We start from the raw sequence: 11,824 nt of genomic DNA on the forward strand, positions 1-11,824 counted from the left end.
CTTGCGAGAGCGAGATTTAGGCGAAAGAGAAGGCGGGGCCACGAGCAGTATAAAAAGCCCACGTGCACCGGCGATCCGTCCTGTTTCAAATGGCGGCCAACTGCAGGTAGAAGCTCGTGGCGGGAGTGGCAGGGGGGCCGTTAAGGGCTATTTGTATCGTTTTTATTTGCTGCTGTGATTGATTTTTTTTTTAACAAGGAAAAAGCGAAAGCCGGACCTGTTGATTTGTTTTTAAAAATCGGGGAGGACGGGGGGAAAAGGGGACTCCTTATAGCAAAGGGGGATTGGAATAAGAAATAGGACTGTTGATATGAGCGGGAAGATAACGACCCTTATAGAAAAGGCCTTGAATGATCTATGGAATGGGGATTCAAATCGATCAGAATAGAGCTGGAAGGGACCTTGGAGATCTTCTAGTCCAACCCCCTGCTCAAGCAGAAGATATAATGTCATTTCAGAAGAGTGACTGCCCATAGTCCCTTCTTAAAAACTTTGCAGTGATAAAGCACCTCCAACTTCTAAAGGCAAATGGCTAAGTGTCTTCACTGTTAGGAAGTTTTTCATTAATTCCAGATTTTTTTCTCTTTGTTAGTTTTCATCCATTGTTTCTTGCCCTGCCCTCTGGTGCTTTGGAAAATAGGTTGTCCCCCGCTCCTCTTTATGGCAGCCTCTCAAATACTGGAATACTGCGATCATGCCCCCCCTCCCAGTCCTTAGAGTAGTTGAACTCCCCAACCGTTACTCGTTTGTTTTAGTCTCCAGGCCTTTAATCATCTTAGCTGCTCTTCTTTGTACTTTTTCCCCCAAAGTCTCCATGTTTTTTTTAACGTGACCACTACCAGATGCAATATTCCAGATGTGGTCTTATTAAGTCTTTATATAAAGCGGTACTTAATACCCTAGATTTTGATCCTGTGCCTCTGCTTATGAAAACAAGGATTGTATTAGCTTTTTTGGCTGCTGACACAGACTGCTGGCTCATGATAAGGGATCATCTGATAGAACTCTAAGGTTCTTTTCATGGTTACTGTTTTGAGCCATGTTTTGCCTAATCTGTTCTTGTACCTTTGGTTTAATTGAATTAAGCCTCTTTTTTCCTTGGTAGGTGGGAAGGACAAGGCAACAGGATTCTTCCAATGATGTTAGCACTGGGCACAGACTACTGTGATGATAACAGTGCCCCCCTTGCCTTTGACATCTTGGGGGTCTGAGGAACAAAATCCTGGCCTGCCTGTTAAAATTTGTAATTGAGGAAGATGCTCTTGGGAGTGCTTGATTGCTGGTAGTGATTGCCATGTTAGGGAAACACAGGTACAGGTAGTCCTCAATTTAACAATTTGTTTAGCAGGTGTTCAAAAGTTACAATGGCCCTGAAAAAGTGACTTTTGCCTGTTTTTCATGCTTGCAACCTTTGCAGTACTCCTATGGTCAAATGATCAAAATTCAGACATGGGCAATAGCCATGTTACTAACTTGACTACAGTGATTGACTGGCAAAATGAGGCACTTAGTAACAGAAATGTTAGGCTCAATTTGGGTCATAAGTTGAGGGCTACCTGTACTTGCCATAATAGCTAAGCTAACTTAAAAGAATAGGTTTATCTGTCATGTCTGGCTGAGTAATTCTAGAGTTGAAGTCTGCACACCTTGACAATTACCAAGGTTGAAAAAGGCTGCTCTACATTCACACAAAATGTGATTGGATAGCCATTTAATGAATAGGCCTTCTAGATATCATGAAAAAGGCCAAGCAACAGATGAAAAGATGCTGCATTGTCCCCCAAATATTTGTATCAAGAAAGCCAGTTTGGTCAATAGGTTAAGGCAGCGTTTCCCAACCGGTGTGCCGCGGCACACTGGTGTGCCGCGAGACAGGGCTACGTGTGCCGTGAAGTTCCAGCTGGGTGGGGCGCTGCCGGTACTTCCGTCCTGGGGCTACCGGTCGCAGCTGTCCCTCGGCTCCTGCTCGATGCCGCGGTTTTCGGCTCTCCTGCTGGGCTCCAAAGAAGGAAGGCAGGAAGAAGGAGAGCTCCATTCTTCACGCCTTTTTCCCGCCTTCTTTGGAGCCCAGCAGGAGAGCCGAAAACCGCGGCATCGAGCAGGAGCCGAGGGACAGCTGCGAGCGGTAGCCCCAGGACGGAAGTACCGGCAGCGCCCCACCCAGCTGGAACTTCTCTGGCGTCGGCGGCAAGTGTCCTTTGTGGCCCGGCGGGAGGGCATTGGCGGTAGGAGCGGGGGGGGATGGCTGCAGCGGCCGCCGGCAGTCGCGGGGAGATGGCGGCGGCGAGAGGGAGCGCTCGCTCTCTCTCTCTCTCTCTCAGCTGACTGCAAGCGGGAGCCCTGACTGTGGCAGTTGGACGTGCTGCTGGACGTCGTACATGCTGGCGCTGCGGGCCTGGCATATACGGTGTCCAGCACCACGTCCAGCCGCCGCCGTCAGGGCTCCCGCTTGCAGTCAGCTGAGAGAGAGAGAGAAAGAGAGACATATAAGAGAGGCAGAGAAAGAGAGACAGCAAGAGAAGCAGAGAGAGAGAGAGAGAAAGAGAGAGAAAAAAGAGACATAGCAAGAGAAAAAGAGAGACTTAGCAAGAGAGGCAGAGAGAGAAAGAAAGAGAGACATAGCAAGAGAGACAGAGAGAGAGAAAGAGAAAGAAAGAGAGATAGCAAGAGAGGCAAAGAGAAAGAAAGAGACATATAGCAAGACAGTGAAAGAGAGAGAGAGCAAGAGAGAGAGAAAAAAGCAAGAAAGAGATAGCAAGAGACAGAGAGAGAGAGCAAGGGAGAGAGAAAGACATAGAGGAAGGGAAGGAGGGAGAGAGAAAGAGAGCAAAAAAGAGAAAGAAAGAAAGAGGGATGGAGAGAGAGAAAGAAGGGAAGGAAGGAAAAGAGAGAAAGAGGGAGAAATAGAGCGAAAGGGAGGAAGAGAGAGGTTTTTTTTGTCCAAACTTTTCTTTAGCCCGCCCCCCGCTCCGCCCCCCCCTTTCAATGTTCCCCAGGATTTTGAAAATATGAATAATGTGCCGCGGCTCAAAAAAGGTTGGGAAACACTGGGTTAAGGCACAAGAAAGCAGGAGAGTGAGTGTCTTAGCCATGAAAGCCACCTGGGTGAGTTTGACTCACTCACACTTAGTCCAATCCCACTGCACAAGGTTGTGTGGAAAATTGGGATGCTGCTTTTAATTAATTTAATTTGTTGGGTTATTTGTAAAATAAAAGTGGGAAATACATAAAAATCTTGAGTGATAAGTGCAGTGAGGGGAGCATGTTAGAAGGGGGGGTTTGGGGGGGTCTTAATAAAACTTTGAAAGTGACCTACTTATTTATCTTCCCCCCCTCCCCCCCAAAATCTGTCTCTTACATTTTGCAGATGTGATTATATCAGATCCTGGAAACAGGAATTTAGTAGCAAACCACGCGCCGATCCAGATAGATGTTTCTGCAAACGGAAGCCATTGAAGCCATTCTACATGTGGAACGGTTGAAGGTAAATGGGATCAGCAAGACTTGGGTTTTTCTTATGCTATTGTTGTACAAAAAGAACTGATAGAAGTTTAAAAGCCTTTGATCTGCCCTCCTTTTTAATAACTTTCTGACTTCAAGTCATATAAACCCAGTTCTACTAATAAAATACAACAATTCCTTAAAGAAAAAAAATGCTAACAGGCAGCCCTGGAATCAACATTTAGAAAGCACTGCAGTTACACCTCTGCCTAGCCAGGAAAATCTTTGCTAATAAAGAAAGGTAACCAAATATACTGCTCAAAAAAAATAAAGGGAACCCTTAAACAACACAATATAACTCCGTTTTCGTCCTCACCGGGCATCATAGTTCCCTCTAAGCTCACTTAAAAATCATCATCAACTCAGAGTTTTCCAAACCTGCCCAGAAGCCGAGAGGGAAGGAGAGAGAGAGAAAGAGAGAGAAAAAAGAGAGGAAGGAAAAGAGAAAGAAAAAGAATGGGAGTAAGGAAGAGAGAAAGAAAATCAAAATCTAGTTTGAAACTAGCTCAACTATTTAAGTGGCATTTTGATATTGATAGAGTTGCCCTGTTATGAGCTCACTGTTATAGACACACAGTACAGTATTTTATTTTGAAATTCTCTGAGGCAAAACAGGGTGGGTTTTTTATTTGTTTGTTTGTTTGTTTATTTGTTTATTCATTCATTCATTCGTTCATTCATTTATTTATTATTTCTGTGCCGCCCAGTCCCGAAGGGACTGCCGCTCAGACACTATACTTTTCCACCCACCCACCCAAAAAATTAGAGGGAACACTGCCGGGCATTGAATTATGGATGTGGGTACTCACACGTGTGTGTGTGTGTGTGTGTGTGTGTGTGTGATAACAAGCGCACACATGCTTTCAGCACTCGGGTGGAAAAAAGGTTCACAATCACTGGGCTAGGATTTATAATTTTATACATTATAAGCCCTTATAATTTTGCAACCTGTCTGTAAGTACCTTTGGTGCTAATAGGCACTAAGCAACTGGTCAAAGGTTGAGACTAAATATACTGCTCAAAAAAATAAAGGAACACTTAAACAACACAATATAACTCCAAGTAAATCAAACTTCTTTGAAATCAAACTGTCCACTTAGGAAGCAACACTGATTGACAATTTCACATGCTGTTTGTACAGAACAAAGTATTCAATGAGAATATTTCTTTCATTCAGATCTAGGATTTGTCCTTTGAGTGTTCCCTTTATTTTTTTAAGCAGTGTATATATAGATGTGAAGGGCGACGCAACAGGATTCTTCCAATGATGTTAGCACTGGGCACAGACTACTATGATGAGAACAGTGCCCCCCTTGCCTTTGACATCTTGGGGGACTGAGGAACAGAATCCTGGCCTGCAAACAAAAACAGAAGAACTAGCTACACAAAATATAATTATAGATTGGTAGACTTACCTCCAAATTCAAACGAGATGCAAAAATGATACGGAACAAATAGGTATAGATAATGTAACTCAACCATTAGATTGGGTTATTTATAAAATAAAAGTGGGGAATACATAAAAATCTTGAGTGATAAGTGCAGGGAAGTGAGCATGTTAGAAATGGTGTTTTTTTTTGGGGGGGGGGGGAAATGCCTTAATAAAACTTTGTGAAAGTGACCTTATTTCTCCCTCCACCTCCCCCCCAAAAATCTGTCTCTCAGATTTTGCAGATGTGATTATACCAGATGCTAGAAACAGGAAATTAGTAGCAAACCATGCACCGATCCACACACCGATGTTTCTGCAAGTGGAAGACATGAGGCCATTCTACATGTGGAATAGTTGAAGTTAAGCAGGATCAGCAAGACTTGGGTTTGTGGTACGTTATTGTTGTACAAAAAGAACTGAAGTTTAAAAGCCTTTGATCTGCCCACCTTTTTAACAACCTTTTGCCTTGAGATTATAGAAACCCAGCTCTACTAATAAAATGCAGTGTTTCCTTTTAAAGAAAATAAAATGCTACAAGGTAAATCTGGAATCATCATTTAGAAAGCATTGCAGTTTTAATACTTAACGCCCATGCTCTTATACCTCTGCCTGGCCAGGAAGATCTTTGCTAAAGAAAGATAACCAAATATTTCCTCTCACCATAAAATCTATACTTCCAGCTCCTTCATGGTTATGAAGAGCATTTTACTCACCAAAGGCTAAAAATGTGTATATAATAAACCTTGCTGATGTGATAATAGGTGGCCAGCCAGTCCAGAAACCATGTTGCTGTCTCTCCACTAGAGGGACTAATGGAAGCCTCTGATCAGAAATGCATGCGCCAATTATGCAGGAAATGGACTTTGTTCAGAGATGAAGCAGGGAAAACCAATTTGGCTAAATAAAGATACAGAAATGAGGATTCAAAAGGGTTGGGATAGTGGAGAAAGGATTGCAGATATGATCCCCCATTTTCCCCAGCTTCCATGTATGTTGAGTTCTGGAATACAGTGATCCCTCGATCATCGCGAGGGTTCCGTTCCAGGACCCCTTGCGATGATCGATTTTTCGCGAAGTAGCGGTGCGGAAGTAAAAACACCATCTGCGCATGCGCAGATGGTGTTTTTACTTCCACCGCCGCCCGCCGTTGCCAGCTCCGCTTCCCAGCTGCGAAGCAGAGCTGGGGGTGTCCCGAAGCGCGCGCCGCCCGCCCACCCACGCCGTTGCTTGCGCCGCCGCTGTCTTACCGGGGCAAGAGGGGGAAGACCCAGGGAAGCCTCTGCCCGGCGGGGAAACTCCACCATCTACGCATGCGTGGAAGGGCACGCATGCGCAGATGGTGGAGTTTACTTCCGGGTTGAAAACTCGCGATATAGCGTTTCGCAATACTCGAGATCGCGAAACTCGAGGGATCACTGTACAGTGATCCCTCTATTATCGCGAGGGTTCCGTTCCAAGACCCCTCGTGATAATCGATTTTTCGCGATGTAGGGTTGCGGAAGTAAAAGCACCATCTGCGCATGCGCGCCCCTTTTTTTCCTATGGCTGCACATGCGTAGATGGTGGAGTTTGCGTTCCCCGCCGCCCACGCAAAGGGGAAACCCCGATTCGGCTCCTCGCTGCTGCTGCTGCGCTACCGAGCAGATCAGCTGCTGGGCGGCCGAAGGAACCTTCCCTGGGTCTTCCCCCTCTTGCTGGCGGGCGGGCGAGCGGCGGGCATCAGCGAGGAGCCAGGGTTTCCCCTTTGCGTAGGCGGCCGGGAAGACCCAGGTTGGGGGTTCGGGGGGGTGCTGGGAAGCCCCCCAGGCCGGCTGCGACCTTTTAAAACAGCCATGCCGCTTCCCAGCTGACTCCCGAAGCCAAAGGCGGAAGTGGGTTTTTTTAAAATATTTTTTTTAAAATCGTGATATAGCGTTTCGCGAAGATCGAGATCGCGAAACTCGAGGGATCACTGTACAGTGATACCTCGTCTTACAAACCCCTCGTCATACACACTTTTCGAGATACAAACCCTGGGTTTAAGATTTTTTTTGCCTCTTCTTCCAAACTATTTTCACCTTACAAACCCAAGCCACCGTCACTGGGATGCCTCGCCTCTGGACTTCTGTTGCCAGCGAAGCACCCGTTTTTGCACTGCTGGGATTTCCCTGAGGTTCCCCTCCATGGGAAACACCACCTCCAGACTTCCGTATTTTTGTGATGCTGCAGGGGAATCTCAGCAGTGCAAAAACGGGCACTTCGCTGGCAACGGAAGTCCAGAGGTGGGGTTTCCCAGCGAGGGGAGCCTCAGCGAAATCGGAGCATCGCAAAAACATGGAAGTCCAGAGGTGGGGTTTCCCATGGGGGGGGAGCCTCAGGAGAATCCCAGCAGCGCAAAAATGGGCACTTCGGCTGGCAAAAGGGGTGAGTTTTGGGCTTGCACATATTAATCGTTTTTCCATTGATTCCTATGGGAAACATTGTTTCGTCTTACAAACCTTTCACCTTACAAACCTCATCCCAGAACCAATTAAGTGCGTAAGAGGAGGTATCACTGTATATCATATCCTCTGGATATTGTTTGTTTGTAAGCAATTTATTTTTTTTCCTAAGGTGTGTTTCATTTTTAAGTGTATGCACTTTGTCATTGTATTTTTCCAAAATGCAGCCTACGTCAGACTGAATTATCTGCCTGCGTTCTTCTCCTGGCTTGGAATAAGAAATAAACCAGATTTAACCTCCAACAGAAGAGAAGAATTGCCAGAATAGAGAGGGAGATGCTGCACTTTGCCTCCTGAAATGGACTGGCCTATCGGCTCCTCCTTTTCCTAGTCTGCCGTCTCTTCCAATGTCTTTTGCTTTTGAGAGGCTGAGGATCTCATAGTAGAAGGTGAGATATAATATTAAATGCAGAAGGGAAGGGCTCCACGTTAGAACCATCTTCAGAGATTCCTCCACCCCCATGCCCTGTTTCCCTTCTTCCTCTTTTCCCTTCCCATAGATTTGGGTGCTTTTGTTGGTCCTCAGTTTACAACCTTTCAGTTGTGATGGCAATGTTATAACGGCGCTGCAAAAAGTAACATGACCATTTTCCACGCAACTCTTGCAGCACCCCTGTGGTCACGTGATCAAAATTTGAACACTTGGCAACTGACTCATGACAGTTGCAGTGGCCCTTGGATCATACAATTACCTTTTGGGACCTTTTGACAAGCAAAATGGGGAAGCCAAGTTCACTTAACTAATTGATTTAACTGCTGCAGTGATTCACTTAACTGACAAGAAGGCAAAGCTCACTTAGCAATTGTCTTGCTTAGCAATTGAGGCTTTGCTCAGTTGTGATGGCAAATCGAGGACTGCCTGTAATCACTTACGTAAAGCTTTAGGTGCCGAGTATTGTAACCATTTTGTTTAATGGGCAAAAAATGTCAATTATTCTTGAAAGATGAGTAAATGGAAAGGAAGCACACTACTGAATAACTGCCTTGTTGCTTTGACACTGTACTTCTGTTAACACTCGGAGCATGGTATTCAAGAATGGAATCTGAGCAAAACATTTTAAAGATTTTATTAGAAAATTTACACAGCCTCCCCAGCTTGGTGGGGTTACAAGGATAAAACCCCAATACAAAAGCAACTCAGCACCACTATGACAATAATTAGACCAGCCACTTGACGGGCTTCATGTCACTCGTGCCCCCAGTCTCATTGGCAGAACCATGTCTGCAGGGCCTTGCAAAATAGTGTCAACGTGGGGGTCAATCTTATTTCTGAGGGGATGGTGTTCCCCAGGGAGGGAGCCCCCACAAAGAAAGCCCCAGTATATTTCTAACTTGGATATCTTTTATTTTTCATAGATGAAATGTTACCCAATTGCTGGCAGCCTTAATGTGATCATGGCTCTTCTGGAATGTATGCAGTACTGTATAGCCTACTAGGACCTTTAAAAGGGCTATTGGTAAGTAATTAGGTGCTGTGAAGGTGATTAGTAATTTTTACTGGTATATCCCAGTTTGGTGCCTGTTGGATGTCTGGGAATTGAAGCCCAGTTTATCTTGTGATACTTGATTGGGGAATGCTGTCCAAACCTTTAGGTGTTGCGATGCTAATGTATTTTGTGTTGCTTGTTTCATTCAGGCAGCACCAAATTGCCTGTCCACATTTTAACGAGCATGGAAGAAGCCTAGGTGGAGGATCTTCCCGAAGAAGAAATGCAACTCAAAAATTTTCCTGGATCCAATGTTTGGGATGGGAGGGATTTGCTGTTGTTTTTTCATGCAGAAGTGAGAGGCTTATTGATGAAGCAATGGGACGTTTACTTACTCAATAAACATTTCATTAATTGGTGAAAAACTTTGCTATGTCTGTTGGAGCTGCAAAGAATAATACCACCACTAAACTCTTGCAAAATATTTGTGATAATGTTGGACTTCTTATACGACACCCATCTGAGTAAACTTATTTATTTATTATTTATTTATTATTTAGATTTGTATGCCGCCCCTCTCCGCAGACTCGGGGCGGCTCACAACAAAGTGAAAACAATTTACAACAAATCTAAATTACTGTTTAAAAATATTTTAAAAACCCCATTTTCTAAACAAACATACATCCAGACATACCATTCATAAATTGTATATGCCCAGGGGAGATGTCTCAGTTCCCCCATGCCTGACGACAAAGGTGGGTCTTAAGGAGCTTACGGAAGGCAAGGAGAGTAGGGGAAGTTCTAATCTCCGGGGGGAGTTGGTTCCAGAGGGCCGGGGCCGCCACAGAGAAGGCTCGTCCCCTGGGGCCCGCCAACCGACATTGTTTAGTTGACGGGACCCGGAGAAGGCCCACTCTGTAGCTGGTAATACTGTTCCAAAGCATTCCTTCTTACAAGGGGTTATTTTCTAACTTCTCTCTTCAAGTGTTCTTTTCTGACTCCTACCTCTGCTATTAGTAGCAGGAAAATGGTAGCCCTTGAAGAGCTGTGCAGCTTACTTAAAATGCCATATGATGCAATGGGTTGTGAACCTCTGCTGTAGAAGCTACTTGAGAACTGGGTCAAGCAATCTAAGCAGCCAAGTTCAGGGGCTGGGAAAGGAACAGCGAAAATTACTCTGCAGAGTGGGAGAAAATCTTTGACTTGCAGCAAAATGTAGCAGTTACATTTTTGGAAGGTGATCTTGGCTCACTAAATGTATTGTAGCTGCCCAGTCAGAAAATCTCCTAAGCAGTGTTCTTTTCAAGGACACTGCCTTTCCATACAATTGGGTGCCTGCAACCTTGTAGGTGTCCTGTATTCATAGATTTGAGAGATACCAGGCGAGACAATATAGCCATCCTTTGGGTGTTGCAAGTATTGGTCACAAATGAAATACTAAAGTACATTTGTTTTTCATGCGCCTTGTCTGCAAACAAGTTTATTGACATTAAACAAAAGGGGTAGTTATTCCTACTGGCAAGACTAAATGTATGAATGAAGTATCCACAATGATATGCCTCTGTAATGGGAAAGTAGCAGCTGCCTTTGGTACAGTGATGTCAAAGTAGCTATAGAAGGGGTCTTCGACCTTGTTAACTTTAAGATTTGTGAAACTGGGAGTTGAAGTCCACAAGTCTTAAAAGTAAACAAGGTTGGAGACCCCTGACCTATAGTACAGTGTTCCCTCGATTTTTGCGGGTTCGAACTTCGCGAAAAGTCTATACCATGGTTTTTCAAAAATATTAATTAAAAAATACATGTTTTTCCCGCCTGATGACATCATATGTCATCGCCAAACTTTCATCCACCTTTAATAAATATTTTTTTTAATAAACTAATAAATAAACATGGTGAGTAATAATCTAAATGGTTGCTAAGGGAATGTGAAATGGTAATTTAGGAGTTTAAAGTGTTAAGGGAAGACTTGTGATACTGTTCATAGCCAAAAATAGTGTATTTACTTCCGCATCTCTACTTCGCGGAAATTCAACTTTCACGGGCGGTCTCGGAACGCATCCCCCGTGAAAAGTGAGGGAACACTGTATATCACTGTGGCAGTGAATAACTCTGCCCTTGAACTGCCGTGCTACCCTTTGCTTTCTAAACTTGCCTTATATCAAGCAGACCCCAAGAAATTGATCTTTTAAATGGATTGGGGGGGTTCATCTAGGATGCCTCCTTTTATTTATAGAAAACTATGGTTCCTTGAGTAGGTGGTTGAACCTGGCTTACCCTGCAGCACTGGATGTAGTGCAAAACTGCACAATAGCTTAACAATCATGTCCTACGCAGTATGTTCTGTGAATGGTAACTCAAGTCAGTACTGAAATGGGCAGTTTGAACCCAAAAACTATGTTGTATAAAGTCAAAAGTCCAGCTTTCCTGCTAGCTGGTGAGAAATTACTGAAGGCATGAAAATGTAGTGTCTTGGCCATGGACTTCCCAAACTACTGAGTGCAGCATTTGGTGGAAACAGGAATGACATGAAGCTGTTCCTGGGTTTAGTGCAGAGCTTACGGAATATTTGAGACGGGGAGAAATGAGTGGGGACAATATGAAGCTGATGCAGTGTATTTAAATGAACCTTAATTTAGATTGGACACTGAAACCTGCTAAAAGGGGGAAGCGTCTATACAAGGAACTTGAGCACAGGACCTGTAGACGAGAGCTAAAATCTAACACTGTTGTGCCATTGATTTTAACATAATGGCATTTCAGCTAAGTACTTTGCATTCCTAGTAATATCCTGTGCTGAATTTCCTGCTGGCCTTGACCTCCAAGTAGTTGGTTAAGAACAATCCTGGCACGGAAGTCTTGTCAACTCCCTCCTTTTGTCACACACATTCTCCCAATTAGAATGCTAGCTGAGTAAGGCTGGTGAGAAGTCCGAGATGGCTGCATTGCACCACATTTTTAAAAAATACAAAAAGGCTTCTTGCTCC

The 11,824-nt window shown here is 44.4% G+C and overlaps 1 long non-coding RNA gene and 2 other non-coding genes across 3 annotated transcripts; all 3 read left to right on the forward strand.

Annotated features, from left to right (window-relative positions):
• The first annotated feature begins 79 nt into the window (after nucleotides 1-79).
• On the forward strand, nucleotides 80-9,265 carry LOC139155252 (uncharacterized). Its single transcript, XR_011557051.1, has 6 exons — nucleotides 80-106; nucleotides 3,368-3,484; nucleotides 5,167-5,324; nucleotides 7,581-7,802; nucleotides 8,770-8,870; nucleotides 9,050-9,265. It is a non-coding gene; the product is annotated as an uncharacterized lncRNA (long non-coding RNA).
• LOC139155330 (small nucleolar RNA SNORD88) lies at nucleotides 1,129-1,218 on the forward strand. Its single transcript, XR_011557060.1, has one exon. It is a non-coding gene; the product is annotated as a small nucleolar RNA SNORD88 (small nucleolar RNA).
• On the forward strand, nucleotides 4,758-4,847 carry LOC139155332 (small nucleolar RNA SNORD88). Its single transcript, XR_011557061.1, has one exon. It is a non-coding gene; the product is annotated as a small nucleolar RNA SNORD88 (small nucleolar RNA).
• Nucleotides 9,266-11,824: the final 2,559 nt, after the last annotated feature.

This window comes from Erythrolamprus reginae, unplaced genomic scaffold, assembly GCF_031021105.1.
Source record: "Erythrolamprus reginae isolate rEryReg1 unplaced genomic scaffold, rEryReg1.hap1 H_1, whole genome shotgun sequence".
Taxonomy (NCBI): Eukaryota; Metazoa; Chordata; class Lepidosauria; order Squamata; family Dipsadidae; genus Erythrolamprus; species Erythrolamprus reginae.